Source organism: Cervus elaphus, chromosome 18, assembly GCF_910594005.1.
Source record: "Cervus elaphus chromosome 18, mCerEla1.1, whole genome shotgun sequence".
NCBI classification, from domain to species: Eukaryota; Metazoa; Chordata; class Mammalia; order Artiodactyla; family Cervidae; genus Cervus; species Cervus elaphus.
This window is the reverse complement of record NC_057832.1, coordinates 19,377,576-19,401,034: the sequence shown is the minus strand read 5'-3', so window position 1 is coordinate 19,401,034 and position 23,459 is coordinate 19,377,576. Positions and strand designations below refer to the sequence as shown.

The window sequence follows — 23,459 nt, the reverse complement described above, 5'->3', positions numbered from 1 at the left end:
AATTTCTTTCAGCATCAGTCATCATGCCTTATACAACAAATATTTATTGATTCATCAGTCTGTCTGGACTATTGTTTTGAAGTACAGAGTGTTCTTGTTTAGGACAAGCAATACATTTCAACCTATTTTTTCTGGGGGCTTAAGCCAAGTGTTTTAAATAATTTGAGAGTTTATCATTGATGGCTGAGACAGGTTGTCATTCATATCTATGGTTTTCCTGCTGCTGAATATTTGGTCAGGAATGCAACCACCAATTATTTAATATTTCTAGTGGGAAACATGATCTTCTTTATGACTCAGTTTCCAGGAATGGGTGAAAACTGAGGACTATTTGTACTTTTCTAAAGAACACTAATATACATTGTCTCAGATCTCATAATTTCTTACTTTTTCTGCCTACCTGCCTGACACTAAGCCAAGAGAAGGACTTGCTTAGTGTGGGTACAGTTGCCCACCCACACAATTGTGTGGTCTAGTAATTCTAGACCATATTTTCCCAATTTAATTGTGAGTATATATAACTGTGAATCTGTATATTTGTCCTGTAATTTTCTTTTTTGTAGCATCCTTGTCTGGTTTTAGTATCAGAGTAATAACTGGTCTCATAAAATGAGTTTGGAAGTGCTCCTTCCTTTTCAATTTTTTTGGAAGAGTTTAAGAAGGATTGGAAAAAATTGTTTCAGTATTTGATAAAATTCACTAGTGAAGCCATCTGGTCCAGGGCTTTTATTTGTTGGGAAAATTTACATTACCAATTCAGTCTCCTTGCTCATTATTGATCTGTTCAGATTTTCTATTACTTCATGATTCAGTCTTGATAAGTTATATGTTTCTAGGAATTTATCCATTTTTCTAAATTATTTAATTTGTATATAATTTTCATATTCTTTTATGATCCTTTGTATTTCTGAGGTACTAGTTGTAATGTCTCCTGTTTCATTTATAATTTTTTTTTTACTGTTTCTTTCTTTAAAACTTTTATTGGGGTATAGTTGATTTACTATGATTTTAATTTTATGGAAAATCTTTTGCCATCCATTTACTTCCAGCCTGTGAGTGTCAATAAAGAAAGCTTAAATGAATCTCTTAGAGGCGGCATAGAGTTGGATCTTGTTTTTTCCCTATCCAGCCACCCAGTCTTTCAATTGGAGAATTTAACCATTTACATTTAGCATAGCTATAAGGATATTTTGTTAATTGCTTTCTGATTGTTTTGTAGTTCCTCTCTTGTCTTTCTTTGTGAATTGATGACTTTTTGTAGTGTTACGCTTTAATTCTTTTCTCTTTGTCATTTGTGTTTCTGTTATGTTTGTTTACTTGATGATCACCATGAGGCTTTCAAAATGTACTTCATATTTATAACAGCCTAATTTAAACTGACAACTATTTAACTTCAATTGCGTAAGAAAGTTTTACATGTTTACTTGCCCCTCTCCTATTTTTTGTTTTGATACCATAATTTGCATCTTTTTATGTTGTTTATTAATGAACAAAATATTGCAGCAGCAGTTATTTTATCACTCTTACCTTTTAACTTGTGTGCTACAGTTCACAGTGATTTTCACATTACCACTGCAGTTGATCAAGGGCCACATCAGCAATGGGAGGGAGATAGTCACAAAGTGGGAGCCAGAGCGCAGGTTCAGGTAGGTCCAGGTAAGCTCAGAAGCAAGAATATCTGTATATCTCTAGGCTCTCCTCCCATTTCTTTCCTCTGATTTGTTTCTTTCCTGCTCTTCCTGCTCTCATTTTATTTTTCACTTTTCCTGTTTTATTTTCCTCTGTCTGCTTTCCTCTTCAGTCACCCTCTGCCCAACACGGAAGCCCTTTCCCCCTCTGTCTTCCTCTTACCTTTGAACAGCTCTGTCCTCTGCACTTTTTTCCCCTCAGGCCCCTGGAGAGGAGAGGAACTTTCTATTGCTAGGTAGATATGTGCTTGCAGTTCTGTGAACCATTCTGAGCTACTCATATCTCCTCCCACATTCCGATCTAAAATTTCTATTGACAGCCTCAGCCTCATTCTTGACTTTAGGGACCACTGTTAGCTTTCAGGGTTGGTTCCTATCTGCCTTGTACAAATTGTGATATGATCTGAGGGTGTTCCCACTGGTTTCTGTAGCTTTCACGAGCTAAATTGCTCTTGCTGTTCTCCACTTAATACGAAATGCAGCCAGTGACAATACCGGTTTGATTAACTCCAAAGAAGTGGTCTTCTACTTTGTGATTTTGTCCACCAGGGACATTTGGCATTATCTGGAGATATATTTGGCTGTTACAGTTGGGTAGCAGGGAGGGCTACTAGCATCGAATGGGTAGAGGTCAAGGAGTCTGTGAAATATCCTAAGATGCACAGGACAAAGGGCTTTTCTGATAGCTTAGTTGGTAAAGAATCCACCTGCAATGCAGCAGGAGACTCTGGTTCGATTCCTGGGTTGGGAAGATCCCCTAGAGAAGGGATAGGCTACCCACTCCAGTATTCTTGGGCTTCTCTTGTGGTCAGCTGGTAAAGAATCTGCCTGCAATGTGGGAGACCTGGGTTCGATCCCTGGGTTGGGAAGATCCCCTGGAGAAAGGAAAGGCTACACCCGTCAAAAGAGGTTATCCAGTCTAATGTGTCGAGAATACTGGGAATGAGAAACTCTGATCCAAAGGTATTTATCTTGGAACTTGCAGATACAGTGAATATGCAAATAATAACAGGATTAATCAAAACCAAGTTAAATATCAATAAACTAAGACAAGCAGTGGGGACGTCTTGAGGTGGCAAACTATAAATTTGCCTGCTTTAATAACAGCAGAAATAATTCTTCGTGCTCTACCTGCTTTCCGATTTTTACTTATAAAAATTGTGTTCAGTAGCTCTCCCGTCCGTCGCAGCCACCCTGTGAGCCTGGTATGGGAGATATTTTGAATATAAAGAAACTGAGGGGTAGAGACTATGATGACTCTCCTTAGGACCCTGGCCAAACATAGATCTGTGGATTTTTATCCAAGGCAAAAAACACAGGGCTGTTCATACAGCTCAACTGAGCTGTAATGGCAGAAAATAAGGGCGGAAACTAAAGCTGCTGTCACAAAGGAAGGACTCTCCCAGTTCTCCATTTGGTATTTAAAAATAAGAGTGAAAATGGCATAGCTTGAATCTGAGCTAATGCTTGCCACTTTGTGAATGCTCTAACAGTGCGCTGCCTTCGAAACAAATTGGCCCTCGTCTACAAAGGTTTCTTTTTTGTACTCGCAAACTCATTTTTAATGGCTTGCATGGCATCGGCTGTGCCCCTGAGCTGTAATGAAGCACTCTGCAAGTCCCCGCACGCGAGTCAGAAATGAATCTCACAGAGAGGAACATGCTGGAACGCTAACAGGTTTTAATCCCAGGTAAGCAAACGTATGAGCCACTACCATGTGCTTTTTATTTATTTATTTTTTTTGTAATTAGTTTTTTGTTTTTTTTTTCCAGTGGGTTTTGTCATACATTGATATGAATCAGCCATGGATTTACATACCATGTGCTTTTTAAATCCAAATGTCATGAAATTTTCAGTGCTCTTCTCTTGCCTGCAAATCAGTTTTGGTCCAGAGACAGCCAAGTAGGGATGAGAAGGGAAAAATGTCAAATACACATACTGCCCAGAAGCACACCTTGAGAAGGGTACAAGAACCATCCAGGCAAAACAAAGAAATTATTGATGGCGCACAGGGGAAACTGGCTTCATAGGGCAGGCATGTGAAAAGCCTGTAAGTGCAGCAGACACACATACCACAATATATTTGATCCCATCTTCAATATCTTGAGTGGAGAAGGGGTGTTGAAATCTGAAAATCTCTTATTATGTGGATTTTCCCCTTCGGTTTTCATTTAAGTGGAAAAGCAGTGTTTGTATATTGCACTTTATTGCATTGACACTGGCCAATTTACTGAGTGAGATTTAATTGCCAAGCACCCAGTTTTATACTTCATTTTGCGCAGTACCTTGATAGCTTTTGATAAATGCTTAATCATTCTGAAAACAATGATCTCTGGATATTGAAGTACAACAAATTGGTTTTATGCCGGTAAGACTTTCTGTGTATGCGGGAGTCTGGAGGCATGTTTTGAATTTTTTCCCCTAGCTGGTGTTTGACTGTGGAACACAGAGATAGCCTCAAGGCCTCACTTTCAGGCCCTTTGGGGGCCATGTGTGTTGGCCCCACTTTCATCATGCTTCTCAGTGCTTAATGTGTTAATTGTTATAAACGGAACCATGGGGGTGTTCCTCTTTCTAATGGAAGGGAAATTGTGTACCTGGTCATAGCACAACAGATTGAAATAGCTGAATTATAGAAATGTTGAGACCCTACAAAAATACATTGAAAATTAGCCATATTTTCAAGTTTGCCTTCATATGTCTTTGCAAAGCTTACTATGTACAAGGTGTGGTTCCAAGGGCTTTATTACTCTAATCCTTCTAAAACTTTTCATAGGTACTATTATCATACCTGTTTTAAATGCTGAAACTAAGGCACAGAGAGGTTAAATAATTCACCAAAGCTGACACGGCTCATAGGAGACATATGTAGAATTTGAATCCAGACCGTCTCTGGAGCCTTTTGGTGTGCCTAAACATTCTACTACACTTCTCAGAGCAAGTAGTAGTATGAATATTCACTAGTGAATTGCATTAATTTTAGAGACCCTCTGTTGTGTGTTCTTATTAAGGCTATGAATAATTTGCAGCTACTCAAAAAGCCTAGTAGGTCTGAAAAATTTTGGTCCCACTCAAGTGCACTCCTCAACACCCTACAGATGCCCCCTTCTACAGATTTAGCAGCCTCTATATAATGGTCCTACCAACATTTTAGATCAGTATTTAAACCAAGGCTACAAATGATTCTCAGACCATAAGCAAAAATTCTGGTATCCTGGAACATACTTGGGAGAGTCAGGATGAAGAAGAAAACAAAGTTCAATGTGTCCTTCCTACGACCTGCTATGTTATAAATCTGCAAGTTAGTCAGTAGTCCCAGTGATTCTTTCTTATCTTGTGGCTTTGGAAAATGGAAGAACTAGAGAGAGGAAGATAGATTCAAGGTCAAGGATGATGCTTTCCATACTTTAATGTGCTTATGAATATCCCAGAGACCTTGTTAAAGTGCAGGTTCTTTTCTGTAGGTAGAGGGTGTGTCCAGAAACCCTGGATTTCTGTTAAACATCTAGGTATTGCTGATGCTACTGGTCCATGGGTCATATTTTGATGCAAGGGTCTATAATCAACTAACAGCATCACCACGACCTGGAAGGTTGTTAGAAGTGCAGATTCTTGGATTCTAAGCCAAGCCTAAAGAATCAGAATCTACATTTCAACAAAACCTCCAGGTGATTTATTTGCACTTTAATTGTTTGAGAAATAGCAGTCTAGAGTATTCTTCACATGATGAAGATGGACGTAAATCATTCAACACACCTGCAAATGAATTGCCATGGCGGAAAGAAAGACAGATAATATAAAGATCTCATTAGAAGTTCCACTTAGGACGTCCCTGGTGGTTCAGTAGTGAAGAATCCACCTACCGATGCAGGAGAGATACAAGTTCGATCCCTGGTCCAGGAAGATCCCACCTGCTGTGGAGCAACTAAGCGCGTGCACTACAACTACTGAGCCTATGCTTTAGAGCCTGCAAGCCACAACTACTGAAGCCCACACACCTAGAGCCTGGGCTGTGCAACAAGAGAAGCTACCGCGATGAGCAGCTTGCCTGCTGCAACCAGAGAAAAGTTGGCATAGCAGCGGAGACCCCGCACGGCCAAAAATACATACATAAATAAGTTTGTATTAAAATTACCATTTAAGTCTTGTATACCTCTTTTCTTTGTGACCGCTTCAATAGCTGAAAAAGCACCTGGAGTATACTATTGAAAGCTAACTTTCAAAAGTTGGTAGCATCTTTTATTTAGAGGTGATATTCATCTCAAGTTATTTCCTCTTTAGGATCAGGCTATCAGGCAAACACTTGAACACTGAGAATTTAGAAGAATGACAAGAATTTCTCCATCTCTGGATGGCCGAGTCACCTGCAGAATGCTGTATGGTGCCGTCAGCCTGGATTGGGATTGGACACCACTGTGCCCCGTGCAGAGATGCCAGTGGGCTTGTACCAAATACTGGTCCTTCTTCTACCAAGTGCCCAGGCCCCTGTGGGGGCAGAAGGATGAAGGTCTAACCTCCTCCCTCAACATGAATGGTAGCTGCCCTAGACGGCAGCTGCTGTGGGACAGGTTTGGGGAGGGCAGCCCTATGTTGGCTGGGGTGCCATTGATTAGGGGAGAGTGGAGACTGAGAACCCATCCCAGAGAGGAGGAGAGATGGTGGGAGGTGGGGCCAAGCCAGGCTTCAGACCACATGCAACTTGCCCCTCTCCCGCCCCGGGATGCTGCATTGTCCGTTGAACTTCACTCACACAACACAAAATTCCAAGATCAAATCTCACCTCTCCCTCTTCTGGTGAGACCTCTTTACTTACCAGAAGAACTATTTACTTTTTCTGAGCCCTGGTGTCTTCAGCCATGAAATGGAAATAATAATAGTGAATCCTACTTCCTGGGGTTCTTGTGAGGATTGATTGAGCTGTTGAGTGGATGTCCGTATCATAGCACCTGGCACATAGTAGCACTCAACAGATGATAGCTATTATTCAGAGAATAAAATTATCATGTCCTCTTCTATGATACAGTTATATGTTTATTAATTTGATTGTTAGCAATGATCATTTGATGTAAATTGAAACATCCTATTTCCATAAAGGTCAGTTTGTGTATGTCACCTGTAACGATCCTGTCATCAGGATTCATCAGGATGTCAGTCCTTCTTCCTGGATTCCACCTGGCTCACTGTAGGACTGGGTTTTTTCCTTCCCGAAGGACTAGCAACTCTGTTCTAGCATCAGCTTACTTTTGTGCTGAGCGTTAGGTAGGCTTTCTTCCTCTTGGCTTCGTTTTTCTTGCTCTTGGCTCCTCTGTCCATGGAATTCTCCAGGCAAGAATATTGGAGCGGGTTGCCGTTCCCTTCCTGACCCAGGGATCGAACCTGGGTCTCCTGCATTGCAGGCAGATTCTTTCCCATCTGAGCCATCAGGGAAGCCTGTTTTCTTCCTCTTGGTATCCATATATTTTCTGAATCAATGATCTGCAAAGTATAAATAATACAAAGGATCCCTTTAGGTAAATATTTGCTGCTCAGAAATATTGCTTTCTGAGCAGAGACAAAGGTTCCATGTAAGCCTAGTGTTGAGGAGATTGGTGGTCTGCTACTTGCCCTGCTACTTGCCCCTTCATCACATCAGTTACAGGGAGAGTGGAGTTATCCCCACTCAGATTTATGTGGGCCTTTCTTTGGGTCAGAAAACCAACTCCAGGCTAATTGTATTCTTCTTATTGAATAATAAATGAAGATCAAGGTCTGCTTGGCTCTGAATATAAGCCAAACTTGAGTGTGAGTTGAATATCAAGGCCAATAGGCCTTTTCTGCAAATAAACACTGCTTTTTAGATTAGTTAAAAACCAAACAAAAGAAGAAGCAAAAATAACCCAAGCCACGAATGATTCAACAGCAAAAGAACACTCTCTTCAGGGACCTCGGCTCCCAGGTGGCGCGCATCTGGATGTCTTTAGTGTTGCAGGACTTTGAATGCTGAAGGCTGAAAATACTACAGCCCGGCTCTCCCTGGTATCGATTTCCCTCATACTGATTTAGTGGCAAGCCTTTTGGCATCTCGCTACCACTTCCAGAAGCTGAGCTTTGGCCCCAGAAGGCTTTATTTAATGAAAACTTGGGGCTTATGCTGTGAGAAAGCTGCCCCAGGAATTGAGCTTGTAGATATCCCAATGGAGAAAACATGCAGACAGGAGTCATGTGCTCAGTCCATTCAGGGGATGGGGTGATGATATGAAGCCTCCAGTAGAGTATTTGTGTTAGAAGAGGGAGCAGCAGTCCGTGGATGACTGTTGAAAGTGAACAGAAGCTCTTGTTACTGAAAGATAAAGTGCTTATATGAAATATGTACCAAAGTTTCACTGGGAGAGGAAATCGGGGGGAGGGGGCCACGTATTGGGATTTTGGAGAAGACTGTCTGGCTGTACATTAGAGCCTGATTACAGACAGTGATGGACTGCCCAGGTGGCTCAGCCGCAAAGAATCTGCCTGCCAGTGCGGGAGACACGGGTTCGATCCCTGCGTTGGGAAGATTCCCTAGAGAAGGAAATGGCAACCCACTCCAGTATTCTTGTCTGGAGAATCCCATGGACGGGGGACTGGGGTTGCAAAAGAGTTGGACACGATTTAGCAGCTGAACAACAACACAGACATCGATGGCCTTTGGGAGTTAAACTGGAGCATTTTTTAAAAAATAAACTTTCTATTTTGGAACAATTTTGGATTTATGGAACAAGTGTAACCATAGTAGAGAGAGGTTCCATAGGCTCTGCATTCAGTTTCCCTTGTTAGTAACATCTCAGATTACTTACATTACTATGGTACATTTGTTACAACTAATAAATGAACATTGAAAAATTATTATTAGCTAAAGTTCATACTTTACTCAGATTTCCTTTGTTTTTACCTAATGTGTTTTTTTTTGTTCCAAGATCTCATGCATATTACGTTAGTCATCTTGTCTCCTAAGGCTCCTCTGGGCTGTGATAGTTCCCAAATTTTCTTTTGTTTTTGATGATGTTGGCAATTTTGAGGAGTACTGGTTAGATATTTAATCAAGTGCCCCTCAGCTGTGAACACGGGATTTGTTTCATGCTTTTCTCATGATTAGACTGGGATTATGTGTTTCAAGGAGGAAGACCCCAAGAGGTGAGGTACCCTTTTCATCATATCATTTCAAGGGTATATATGATTCACATGACTTATTACTGTTAATGTGCCAAGAGTGTTTTCAATGGAAAACTGAACTGGAGCAGGTATTGAGTGTCAGAAATTAAGAATATTTTATCCCCCAATTGTGGTATATTTCAGTGGAAGTTAAAAGGGACACATTAAAGAATCATTAATATTAATGAACCATACAAATACACATCAGATGATGATTTTTACAAGGAAAAAAAATTAGTTTCGCTTATCACAAAAAAGAAATCATAGAAACATATGAACAAGGGGAAGAATGAAACATACCTGACCCCAGTTCCAGTTGCAAACTGAAAGAGTTCCAGTTTCTCAAACTAATTTTCCTTGAAATAGCCTTGTAAGGGAGAAGCTCTAAAGAACATAAGTCTAGACACTCTACCCATTCAGAAATGAATTGTTAATAAGAGAGATTTAGGAGTTTCTCATCATACCCTGATTGTTACAGGGTAGAGGTCTTTAGGAAATAGCCAGTTGGCCATCTGACCCTCTGTGGCTCCCCTGTCCAGCAAGGTATTGTTTCTTAAAAGTAGCAGTTAAAAAAATCACAACAAGATAATCACAATCATACATTTTTGTAGTTTTGGAATATAAGTTCTTCATCGTATCTGCGTTAGGGACTTTGTGCAGTTTGTTGTACTCTCAGGACCTTATACCTCAGAAATTGTGTCTTTGACTACTTTAGTGAGACTAGGCAATTGTCATCATGGCTGAGGCCCCAGAGTCATCCACCTGAGTCACTGGAGTGATTATAAGCATGAAGGACTAAAATGCATCCCTGCTGATGGCAGTAGACAGCCTTTTTGATTTTGAATGTCGCAGGTAAGCATCTTGTGTTGGAGTGGTTGAGGGAAGGATTTGAAGGGAGCTGTATTAGTTTGCTAGGGCTGCTGTAACAAAGATCCACAGAGAGAGTGGTGAAGGCAACAGAAATTTATTTTCTCAGAGTCTTGGAGGTCTGGGGTTCTCCAAGGGGTTCTTTAGAAGTCTAAGATGAAGGTGACAGTAAGGTTGATTTCCTTCTAAGGAAGGAAATCCTTGGCTTGCAGATGGCCATCTTCTCCCTGTCTTCAGCTGGCCTTCCCTCTGTGTGTGTCTGATTTCTAATCTCCTCTTCTTATAAGGGGACCAGTCATATTGCATTAGTGCTCATGCTAATGACCTCATTTAGCTTTAATTAGCAATCTAAAGGCCCTATTTCCAAATAGAGCCACAATCTGAGGTGCTGGGGATTAGGATTTCAACCTACAAATCTTGGAGGGACACTGTGGAGCCCATAACAAGAAAGGCAAAGGTTTTGATAAAGAAGACACTACCTCACCCTCCAGGCCTGGGTTTCCAGGAGTCTGGGATAACTGACATCTGATGCTTACCTTTGGCTGGGCTGTTTGAGGGGATTATAACAATGGAGAAAAATGTGAACAGGAGCACTTCATGTGGGGGAGAGAACGTGCTGTGTAATACGCTTTGTCAGTTGCCCATTTCTGGAAGTTACCTGCGGTGTTTGCACAGCTGTTCCAGCATTGTCCACACTGGCAGCCCGAAGGCTGATTTCCTGGTGAATTTTCACCTAATTTCCTTTGCATCTGCCTTATATGTGATAGTTTCATTCCTGCACTTAAAAAAAAAATGCATCAGCCTTTATGCTGACATTAATTTACAGTGAGAAATATAATCATCTAGTGGACTGGATACTCTGGCTCCTTTGCTAGCATGTGCTTTCCCTACAGGCAGATCTAAGCGGGAAGCCAAATTATCATCAGAGGGCGGCTTGGTGAGCATGGAATCAGGCCAGGGGAGTTCGTTATGAGATTTGGCATTCCTGTGCTTTTTATTCTTTATACCAAGCGGTGCTGAGAAGCACAGACTCGCTGCCTGTGGCTGGCGGCCTCTGCCCTTGCTGTTCCTCTGACTTTCCATTGTCCCCTCGGGTGAGCTACTTGTAAAGCAGGACCCAGCTCAACCACCTCCTACTCTGGAAAGCCTCGATCTTCCCCCAGACAGAGGTAGTTCGTCTTCTTCTTTACCCTTGTAGTACTTTACGCTAAGTGTATATTTTGCATCATGTTCTGTGGTTATTAACCCACCAGCCTGCTCACTGAGCTTGGAGGAACTTGAGTCAAGGGACTTTTTATCATGGCAGATGGTCAGTGTTCAATAAATACTCGATTAATGGGAGCAGTGGTTATGATAAGTTACATTATGCTAAGGCTTTTCAAAATTTTTTATTTGGAGGATAATTGCTTTACAATATGGTGTTAGTTTCTGCCATACATCAACTGCTAAGGCTTTATATATATACTTCTATTTGCTTCATAGTTTTCAAACATTTTCCATTAAGCTGTTTTAAGGCATGAGCTTATACTATGCTCATAGCTGTGAGGTGAGACAGGCAGAGAAAAGATGCTTCGAGGCTAAATGATTTATCCAGCTCTCAACACGCCTTCCACCGAGACTCTTTGTCTTTGGGACTGAATCTTGTCTCCCTTCTGAGTGCATGGTGTTCTCCTTCCAAAGGAACCTTCTCAGCCCAGTCTTACTGGGGAGAGTTCTGCACTCCAGAATGCTTTTCTCCCCTCTTTTGAGCAACCAACCCCTCCTCAGGCATCTCGCTTCCCATTTCCGGGTCAAACTCTCATTCCCTCCGAAACCTCGTCTTCAGGAGAAAGCAATGTGATTAAGTTTAGTTTACACTAAGATGTTAATAATCTCTGAGATGTATTCACATTTTAAAATTTTAACAGCGAATTCCTTATAGCACTCATGCATCTATATATATTCATATATATTCACGCTAGTGTGTATTTGTGTGTGTTTAGTTGTGTTAAATATGCATTTGGTACAAATTTCCTGGGCCTTTAGAAGCTATTTCTTTTCTTTCTTTTTAAAGGAAATTTCTATAGCTTGCAGTCCAAATGCTACCACGAATGAGTCCTTCAGATGATCAGCAACTAGTCATTGTAACCTTTGGGGGAGACACAGCGCTTCACAAATGAGTCATTAGTTCTGGGCCCAGAGAACAAATCTGAAGGACCTTTTCATATCTTATAATTAAATACATTCTGCAGCTCGAAGATAAACATGCTGATCTGACAGCGAGTTAAGGAGGTTTATCAGCATTTGTGCACCTGCAGAGTTACACTAAAAGACATGACTTCATTAAAACTCCCTGTGCTTGGGAGAACAATGAGGAATGGTCGTAGGTGTAGAAAAGAAACACTACCAGACGGCGGCTTTAAGCTCATCTTTGAAGGGATGAACTCATTCTATCCGACATGTCCAGCTGTGCAAACAGCAGCACCGAGTGAGCTGCAGTTAGCTGTCCTAATACAGAGGATCAGAACAGAGGCTGGGCCACGTGTAAACGACGCGAATGTTTAATGTGCTTGAACGCTGTGAATGCTGCATGGAGGGGGAATGAGAGCCCCAGAAGTGACAGGAGATATTTTGCTCACTGTCATGAAAGGAGATTGTATTTTCAGGGCCTTCTAGGAACATTTCTCCTGCCAGAGACTTTTTGCCTTTTGAGGCCAATGTTTCCTAAGATGAAAAAACAATACAAAGCATCAATCTTTCAAAAAAAATCCATAGAGAGACAACAAGGGTTGCCACAGTTACCATTGTTCTCTCATAGAATCTCAGAATGAGGAAACTGTAGATGTGTGTGTGTGTGTGTGTGTGTGTGTGTGTATGTGTGTTGAAACTTCACCTGCAAGAACATCTCAGGCTACAGAATCGATAGGTGGGATCAGACTGCAATAGGAAGCCAGGGCCTGGGCTAGAAGACCCAGTCATGAAAGAACTAGAAAGTGCTTTGAAGGGAGCAGAAATCAGGTTCCAGAAGGCTTGGCAATAAATAGAAGGGTCCAGGAGCGAGACAGACCTTGAATCTGTGCTGACCTTGTCTGAGGATGTGATGGTGGGAATGGATTCTTTGTGTGAGTAATCTGAGCTGAGCATGGTACAAATGGAAGAGAAAATGGGACAAAGTGAAGGGAACCCAGCAAATCCTAGTCCTCTGCAGACACATCCCCAACCCTCCTGGCACTGCCATAGAAATAATAGAGGATCCATAACACCTCCTTTCTTATTTCCCTAAGACCTCAAATTGCTATTTTTGAAACATTCCTGAGTAGTGCAGAATATATATAGGTTGATGTCTTTATTAGTATTAGGAGCTGAATATTATGGATTGTGGTCATGTACAAGGGCCTTAACTGATTGCATCTTTCTGAGAGTTGATCTAGAAACATCGTTCTTCCACTCTGAATTTACATAGTCAGGAAAGCTTTTAATGCCCTATATAAAAGAGAGTGCTTCTGAAAATTTCACTGAAGTCTATAATTATACTTTTCCTTATTTGAGTCATGCTTCACTAAACATATATCACCTCTTCATCTTCTTGGTAGAATGCGTGATAAGAACTAAAATAATCTGTTTTTAAAGAAAGTTAACTTATTAAAATGTTAGCATGGATAGAGTCAGAGATGTGGTAAAAGATACAATTCCATGTTGCAAATGATTGCAGTGGTGTTTTTAAAAACATGGGTAAATTCTCTTAAATAATGTTATATGTGCATAATTGATGTCTCTAGATAAACTATAAAGTCCTTTAAGAATGTTATTTGCTTCCTTTTACATTCCCTATCAACCTGACATAATACTCAGCATGGTATACAACTGTGAAACATACATAACTAGCACAATAATAGCTCATAAATTTCTCTAAATCATATCACATCTAGTCAACTCCACAGAAAATATACCCAGGCTCGTCCATTTCATGCATCCCAGGCTTAGGATAGAGCTCAGGATTCACTGACATGCTGGTCAAGAAGTTACTGAAGCTAATCTTCATTTAGTGAATCATCAGCAAGGAATATACACAGATGACAAACGTTTAATTTTCAGAAATCTCTTGCCCAATCTGTTTCTCTTCCGTCTTCCTAATTATTGATTTAACGTATGAGCCCCTCCTCCCAGTTCTTCAGCCAGCACCCTTGGGAGTTCAGCCTTTTGAGGATGTTCTCATTAGAGTCAATAATTCACCATGGCATATTATATAGTGCCCTGAATATCTATAAAACTGTTCTTTCATGTTACATCCTGGGGTGCTCAAATAATTAATTTGACTAGCTATAAAGAACAATACCTTCTATTGTGAGCGGTGTTAATGTGTTATTCACAGAGGCACATGTATAGACGTGGCTGGGAGACAGGCTCTGGGGGAGATTTTCTCAAGAGGATTTCAAAATTGGAGTCAGGTGGTTCTGTTCTTGGACCTATATGGAGAAATAAAATTAAGTGTAATTATGATTTGAAATAGTCAATTACGAATCGATCCAAATTCTTTCTTTGGGTGTTTCTTTTTCTAATTTTTAAAAGTAAAAGAACTCTTAGAATTGATTTGTTTGGTGTCATTAAAAATACTTGCTTGAACTAAAGCATTCCAAAAACATAATACCAGAGTTCTGTTTTTCACATTGATTTGGAATTGTTCCAGTTTTAAAATAGTTATTTGTAGGAAAGTTAAAGACTTTTAATTAATTCATATTAATTACTATTCATGACCCAATTTGGCTAGATAGAGAGGTAATAACAACAGCCACATTGACATTTTAATTATTGCCAAGTAGAAGTACAGACTGGTTTGAAGAAAGTGAAAGTGTTAGTTGCTCAATTGTGTCTAACTCTTTAAGACAGACTGGAATTCTCCAGGCAAGAATACTGGAGTGGGTTGCCATTTCCTTCTCCGGGGGATCTTCTCCACCCAGACATTGAACCCAGGTCTTTTACATTGCAGGCAGAATCTTTGCTGTCTGAGCCAGCAGGGAAGTCCTGCTGAAGAGTGGTTTAGTTTGTAGCGAATCAGAATTAATTTAGATAAATTGTAAAAGTATCTTTTAAATTCCTGTGGAATAATTAAAGAGTCAGGGATCCCAGATTCAAATTCCATCTCCTCCCCTAACTTGGAAGCTTTGAGTAAGTCACTTCCCTTAACCTAGCCTCAGTTTCCTAAGGCCCATGAAATAGAGATTTCTTCCTTCCAACAATGTGTTCTATATTTCTACTTATGATCATCACTTAGACCTCCAATGAATGAATCACTCCCTCAATTGGAATAGAAAAACTAAGTAGCCATCATTTTTTTCTGAGTAAATCCTTCTGGCTAGAGATATTTATGGAGCCAAGAGACAAATGAGTTATTGTCAAAATATTTGTATTTCCTTGCATGTGACAGTTCCCAGGCTGAAATTTTTGCTTTAGAGGAAACTGGTTTAGGAAACCCAAGTCAGAATGCAGATCTGCTTATTTCTAGGTCACAGTGTGAAAACTTCTTCTGGAAAGATGGGAAGAGTTCTATATATTTTTCCAACTTTTATAGAGATATTATGGACACATGACATTGTTTAAATTTAAAGTATATGACCTGTTGGTTTGATACACTTAAATATTGCAAAATGAGGACCACTATAGTGTTAGCTAACACTTCCATCACCTCACATAATTATTACTTCTTTTCTGTGGGGAGAACATTTAAGATCTGCTTTCTTAGCAACTTTCCTGTGTATAATAAAGTGTTATTAATTATAATGGGCATGCTCTTCAATTAGAGTGTATTCATCTTTTAACTAGAAGTTTGTACCCTTTGACTAGCATCTCCCATTTCACCCCACCCCAACACTCGGCTGCCACTTTTCTGCTCTCTATTTCTATGAGTTTGACTCTTTTAGATTTCACTTAGAAGTGACATCATATAGTATTTGTCTTTCTCTGCCTGACTTATTTGACTTAGCATGGTGCCCTCAAGGCCCATCTATGTTGTTGCAAATAGATGGATTGATTTCCTTCTTTCTCATGACTGAATAGTATTCCATTGTATGTATACACCATGTCTTTATCCATTCACCCATTACTGGCGATGTAGGTTGTTAGCATACCTTGGCTATAGTGAATAAGTGGGACTGCAGATGTCTTTTTGAGATCCTGTTTTCATTTCCTTTGGATATATACCCAGAAGAAAGATTGATCATATGGTAGTTCTCATTTTAACTTTGAAGAATCTCCGTGTCACTCTTCATATTGGTTATGCCAACTTACATTCCCTCCAACAGTGCCTCCAACTTAACAGAGCAGTTAAGTCAAAGAACAGACCTGGACTCACAATAGCCACAGGCATTAGCCACACATACTAGCAAGTAAGCTTTTGGATACAAGATGTTGCTCCAGAGATTAGAGGCATCAAAGTACACAATACCTAACCACCTGAGGACATTTCCTCCTGGTAACTCAAGCCATACCCCTTTACCCCATCCTTGGATGCCATCTTGAATGAAAGCAAAGGACTATAAGGATGAAAAATCTGGGACTAAGTTGTCTTTCCTGGAGAAGCCAAGCACAACTTCAGCCAGATTGGGCACTTATATTTCTTTCCTGTCACCCAGTAGGTGGCAAAGACAAAATATTTATTCATAGGCAAAATAAAAGAGGTTACGTTTCTAAATTTTTTGTACATCCAGTTGTATTAAATTTGTGTCCTTGCTGTGGCACAATAGATTATATAATGACTATATTTTATAGACTGAAACAGTCCTCCAAATTTAACATTGGAATCTTAAGCGAAGAAAGACAGTGTTTCTCACATATTTTATCAGATTTGTCACTAAAAGTCCTTTGTCTGCAGGCATATCAATCTGGGGACTACTCCGAAGAACCCAATTGGTAGAACTTTTTGGAGTTAATAAAATTGTGTTCCCACTGGTTCCCATTGCTGTTTTGTGCGCAATTCCCCACTGAGTATTTGATGAGTTTCTGCTCCTTGGGGGCCCCAGTTGTTCTGTGAGTCTGCTGAGGATCCATCCGTCTTGTCACAGGGAGGAAGATGATTTCCTCTGATAACATTCCCCTGGCACCTGAGGAGCTTATCACAGCCCTTTGTTTGGCTGGCTCTGTTATGTTGGCATGGGTCCAGAACACTGGAAAAGAAAAGGTTGTGCTTTTACAGGGAACATTTTATTCCCTCTTGGGAAAAAGGAACATGACTCAATGTCAGGAAAGGAAATTCTTCCTACAGATAAAGAGAATGAACATCTGCCTACTTCTTTTAATAGTTAAAACACATTTAATGGTCCTTTTGTATTTTGTTTTCTTGAGGAGATCAGACTATTTTAAAAAATGGATTTCTTGAAATCAGACCTGCCCCAGTCTTTTTTAAAGCGGGACTGATTCTTCTCCCAGAAGAACTGGGTGGTGGGAGGGACAAAATGGTGAGGTCCTGTTGAGTGTTGATTGATGGGAGGAAGATTTCTGAAATAAGGATCCTGAGTTTGGGTGCATGCTGAACTTTCTCCCTACTGAGAAGCTGAAAGGGGGATGACAGTTATTAAAGACTGATCAGTTTGGACATCTGAACTTATTAATAGGTCTCAATGTATTAAATGGGAACCTTGTTATTAAATAGTCACAAAAACCACATTCTGATATGGAAGGTGATGGTATGGTACTGCAAGGGATTGGGAAAAATCCAATATTGAGTTTTCTTTTGTCTTTTGTTGCCATTTTTCATCTGAAAATCATCATTCCTTAATAGAACTATAAGTCTAGAGGGTGGGGAATGTGTTTTATTTAAAAAAAAAGTTGAAAAAACTCCCGAGAGTACCTAGCTTAGCTCCAAGTATGTGCTCAAGAACATTGTAGATGTTCCACAAATATTTTTTGAATTGACCTGTGTGTTGTCTAAAGGTAGACTCATTGACTCTCACTCAGCAGTTCATATGGACTCTAAGGACACCCCTATTCACCAGATAAGGAGCAGTATCATATTTTGCCATAACTTCTCCTCTGTAATGAAAACAGGTTTGCCAATGATCAAGGTAGAGAAAAACTTTTTGCTCTATGTTTTCTCCAGACTCTAGTTTATGCTTAAATCCAAAATGAAGGATGGTTCTTGTTTCAGAGACTTATCCTCCAAAATTCTTCTCCACATCTACCCTCCTTAGACATCGAGCTCCCAGTGTTTTTACAGGGTCCATTTGTTGTTCGGTCACTCTGTCATGTCTGACTCTTTGTGACCCCAGGAGTTGCAGCATGCCAGCCTTCCATGCCCTTCACTGCCTACCAGAATTTGCCCAAATTCATGTCCATTGGGTTGGTGATGCTTTCTAACCATTTCATCCTCTGCTGTCCCCTTCTCCTCACACATATTGTAATCTCCAGCTTCCCTTATGGTTAGATGTGGCCATATACCTCAGTCCTGGCCAGTGGAATGTAAATAGAAGTACAACTTTTGGCTATTGTCTTTAATGGGAGAGGGAAAACCTTTCTGCCTTTCTTTCTTTCTTCTTGCTTCCTGAAATGTGTATGTAATTGCTGCTGCTCTGCAACTGTCTTAAATTGTGATTTTGGGGGTGAAAGTCATGCATGCAAAACACCAAGGTAGAGGAGACTAGATGTCGTGGCACCATGGAACTTCCATAGCCTCTCTGGATTACCCACCCATGAGCTCCTATATGACAGAGAATCAGCCACGTTATTTCTTAGTTTTACTTAAAATTTTAATTCTAATTACAACTTAATTTTAACTTATACTGTCTGCAAAGCTAGCTGCCTTTATTCAGTTCTCAATCACAATTCTACTGTATAAAACAAGATGAACTTGCATTATACAATAGATAAATTTCTATTATAAACCTTTTCTTGGGTAAATTTAAAGATATTTATAATATAATAATAAGCATTATAGTTTAAAGAAACCAAATAAATTCTTTTATAAAGGATTTACGTGTTTTTGTTTTTACTGTTGTTACAAAAAGGCTTTTTTTTTTTTTTTCTTTCCCTGCATCTATTGAGATGATCATATGGTTTTTATTCTTCAATTTGTTGATGTGGTGTATCACACAGACTAGTTTCTGAATATTGAAAAATCCTTGCATCCCTAGGATAAATCCTACTTGATTGTGGTGTACGATTCTTTTAATGTATTGTTGGATTCAGATTGCTAGTATTTTGTTGAGGATTTTTGCATCTATATTCATCGGTGATACTGGCCTGTAATTTTCTTTTTGTGTGTCTGGTTTTGGTATCAGGGTGATGGTGGCCTCATAGAATGAATTTGGGAGTTTTCCTTCCTCTGCAATTTTTTGCAGTAGTTTTAGAAGGAGAGGTGTTAACGCTTCTCTGAGTGTTTGATAGAATTCACCTGTGAAGCCATTAGGTCCTGAACTTTTGTTTGTTGGGAGTTTTAAATCATAGTTTCAATTTCTATGCTGTGACTGGTCTATTCATATTTTCTATTTTTTCCCAGTTCAGTTTGGGAGATTGTACCCAAGAATTTGTCAACTTTTCTTCCTGATTGTCCAATTTATTGGCATAGAGTTGCTTGTAGTAATCTCTTCTGATTTTTTGTAATTCTATGGTGTCAGTTGTAACTTCTTTTTCATTTCTAATTTTATTGATTTGAGTCCTCTCCCTTTTTTCCTGATGAGCCTGGATAAAGGTTTATTAATGTTGTTTATCTTTTCAAAGAACCATCTTCTAGTTTTCTTCTGGAATTTATTGATTTATGTTTGCTTGCCTTCCCAATAGTTTTAAATCTGATGAATGAGGACTTTCTATTGCTCCCAAAGCTATATACTGGTTGAAAATTGGATTAACATTTTCTATTGTAAGTTTTGGGTTTGCTAAAACAGTAGAATGGGAAAGACTAGAGATCTCATCAAGAAAATTAGAGATACCAAGGGATCATTTCATGCAAAGATGGGCTCAATAAAGGACAGAAATGGTAGGGACCTAACAGAAGCAGAATATATTAAGAAGAGGTGGCAAGAATACACGGAAGAACTATACAAAAAAGATCTTCATGACCCAGATAATCACAATGGTGTGATCACTCACCTAGAGCCAGACATCCTGGAATGTGAAGTCAAGTGGGCCTTAGGAAGCATGACTATGAACAAAGCTAGTAGAGGTGATGGAAATCCAGCTGAGCTATTTCACGTCCTGAAAGATGATGCTGTGAAAGTGCTACACTCAATATGCCAGCAAATTTGGAAAACTCAGCAGTGGCCACGGGACTGGAAAAGATCCATTTTCATTCCAGTCCCTAAGAAAGGCAATCCCAAAGAATGCTCAAACTACCACACAATTGCACTCATCTCACACGCTAGTAAAGTAATGCTCAAAATTCTCCAAGCCAGGCTTCAGTAATACGTGAACCGAGAACTTCCAGATGTTCAAGCTGGTTTTAGAAAAGGCAGAGGAATCTGTTGGATCCTCAAAAAAGCAAGAGAGTTCCAGAAAAACATCTATTTTTGCTTTATTGACTACGCCAAAGCCTTCAACTGTGTGGATCACAATAAACTGTGGAAAATTCTGAAAGAGATGGGAATACCAGACCACCTGACCTGCCTCTTGAGAAGCCTGTATGCAGGTCAGGAAGCAACAGTTAGAACTGGACATGGAACAACAGACTGGTTCCAAATAGGGAAAGGAGTACATCAAGGCTGTATGTTGTCACCCTGCTTATTTAACTTATATGCATCATGAGAAATGCTGAGCTGGAGGAAACACAAGCTGGAATCGATTGCTGGGAGAAATATCAATAACCTCAGATATGCAGATGACACCACCCTTATGGCGGAAAGTGGGGAAGAACTAAAGAGCTTCTTGATGAAAGTGAAAGAGAGTGAAAAAGTTGGCTTAAAGCTCAACATTCAGAAAGCTAAGATCATGGCATCTGGTCCCATCACTTCATAGGAAATAAATGGGGAAACAGTGGACACAGTGGCTAATTTTATTTTTTGGGCTCCAAAATCACTGCAGATGGTGACTGCAGCTGTGAAATTAAAAGACTCTTGCTCCTTGGAAGGAAAGTTATGACCAACCTAGATAGCATATTAAAAAGCAGAGACATTACTTTGCCAACAAGGGTCCGTCTAGTCAAGGCTATGGTTTTTCCAATGGTCATGTATGGATGTGAGAGTTGGACTATAAAGAAGGCTGAGCGCCGAAGAATTGATGCTTTTGAAGTGTGGTGTTGGAGAAGACTCTTGAGAGTCCCTTGGACTGCAAGGAAATCCAACCAGTCCATCCTAAAGGAGATCAGTCCTGGATGTTCATTGGAAGGACCGATGCTGAAGCTGAAACTCCAATACTTTGGTCACCTGATGTGAAGAACTGACTCATTTGAGAAGACCCTGATGCTGGGAGGGATTGGGGGCAGGAGGAGAAGGGGACGACAGAGGATGAGATGGTTGGATGGTATCACCGACTCAATGGACGTGGGTTTGGGTGGACTCCGGGAGTTTGTGATGGACAGGGAGGCCTGGCGTGCTGAGGTTCATGGGGTCGCAAAGAGTCGGACACGACTGAGAGACTGAACTGAACTTCCAATGAGGTTTTTATATAGCAGTCTATTATGTATATGGCTTCCCAGGTGGCTCAGTGATAAAATAGCAAAAAAAAAAAAAAAATATGCCTGCCAGTGCAGGAGACGTGGGTTCAATCCCTGGGTCAGAAAGATCCCCTGGAGAAGAAAATGGCAACGTACTCCAGTATTCTTGCCTGGGAAATCCCATGGACAGAGGAGCCTGGCGGGCTCCAGTCCATGGGGGGACAAAAGAGGATGGGATGTAGGGGCTAACTGCAACCAGCAACATCTATGTATGTACAAGGTTGTTTTAAGTTGCTGGTCTCTTTCCAGCCTAGAGGAGTTCTTTCAGCATTTGTAATGGCCCTGAGGTCCTCATCACTGGTACCCTACATCCCATACAAATTCCCGAATACTCCCGTGCATTCTGTCCTAACACTTTGGGGTATCCTTACCCCCCGTTGTTATCACCATGTAACTTAGTATTTAATCCTACCAGGTGATGTCTTTGTGTGTGCATCTTAACATCTCCATCTCCACAAGCTCCTTCATAACCTCAGTGACGCTTATATGAGTATAGTGACCTTCAACCTAGAGAGTGTGAGTCTCTGTCCACCCCTGTGGTTCATCTGTAAATGCGATTTGAAATTCCTACTCACAGTGCTCATAGCACTCACAGTACCTTGCACAAATCATACCCTCAAAGACCGCATGGGTGCTTTCTTGACCTTTGCATCCAGTGTGGTTTCTAGTCCCCCACTGAGCACATGCAGGCTGACCCTCGCCTCCCTGCACCCATGCACACACCCCACATCTGTTCCCAGATGTCTGTTCTCCATCCAGGCACTCAAGCCAGAAACCTCAGCTTCAACCTTCATTCCTTTTTCTCCCCCGCCTGCCAGATCTGATGGGCCACCAAAGTCTGCCAATTTTACCTCTTACCTTTACATTTCTTGAGCATATCTGCTCCAGAAAGGTGGAATTTCTGGCTTCTGTGTCAAGGTCATGTGGGATTTTTAACCCCCTTCAGATGTATTATATCCATCAAGATGAGTAAACAAAATCCTTTTTACTTGTATATGTTCCAGGCCAATACTTAACTGTGAATTTTCATTTGAGAGACAACCCCATTTCTTTAATATGACCAGTCTGATGCTTTTAACAGTTTCTATTTTTCTATTCTCAATAATATAGCAGTTTTTTTTTGAGGGATGGAAACTGACCAGAGGATGACAATAGAGAAATTACAATAGAGTTGTACAACAATTAGCTGGGCTAGAAAAGTTCATAAAATAATGTCACAGCTTAGCAGTGATTTATACACAATGACCCAAAGTGACCAGCCATGGGAAGAGTTCCAGCACAGCTAATCTTGTATTTTTATTAAAAAATTTTTTTATTTCTTTTAATTGGAGGCTAATTGCTTTACAATATTGTGGTGGTTTTTGCCAAACATTGACATGAATCAGCCACGGGTGCACATGTGTTCCCCATCCTGAACCCCCCTCCCACCTCCCTCCCCATCCCATCCCTCAGGGTCATCCCAGTGCACCAGCCCCAAGCACTTGTCTCACGCATCCAACCTGGACTGGCGATCTGTTTCACACTTGATAATATACATGTTTCAATGTTATTCTCTCAAATCATCACCCACCCCCCCCCCCCCGAGTCCAAAAGACTGTTCTATACATCTGTGTCTCTTTTGCTGTCTCGCATATAGGGTCATCATTACCATCTTTCTAAATTCCATATATATGTGTTAGTATATTGTTGTTTTTCTTTCTGACTTACTTCACTCTGCATAATAGGCTCCAGTTTCATCCACTTGATTAGAACTGATTCAAATGTATTCTTTTTAGTGGCTGAGTAATATTCCATTGTGTATATGTACCACAGCTTTCTTATCCATTTGTCTGCTGATGGACATCTAGGTTGCTTCCATGTCCTGGCTATTGTAAACAGCAGCACAGCTAATCTTGATGGCATCTGACCCCCAAATGAAGGAGAGAGCTAATCTACTTAACTAGCATTTATATAAAATCTCATCAACAGAATCAGCACAGCTGACACTGGCTTGAGATCCCCCACTCCAACAATCTCATTTAGATGAAATAGCTTGGCACCATAAGGACACTCAACATCCAAAACATGGATCTTAACAACATTTCATTTTAAACGTAGTTTATAGTTTATTAGTTCTGTAATGA

The 23,459-nt window shown here is 40.3% G+C and overlaps 1 long non-coding RNA gene across 1 annotated transcript in view; it reads left to right on the top strand.

Moving 5' to 3' along the window:
• Positions 1 to 3,243: 3,243 nt before the first annotated feature.
• The window catches only part of LOC122674134, a 54,058-nt gene continuing 33,842 nt past the window's right edge, over positions 3,244 to 23,459 (top strand). Inside the window, exon 1 of the long non-coding RNA XR_006334910.1 lies at positions 3,244 to 3,378. This is a non-coding gene — a long non-coding RNA (uncharacterized LOC122674134). The remainder of the gene's footprint in view (positions 3,379 to 23,459) is intronic.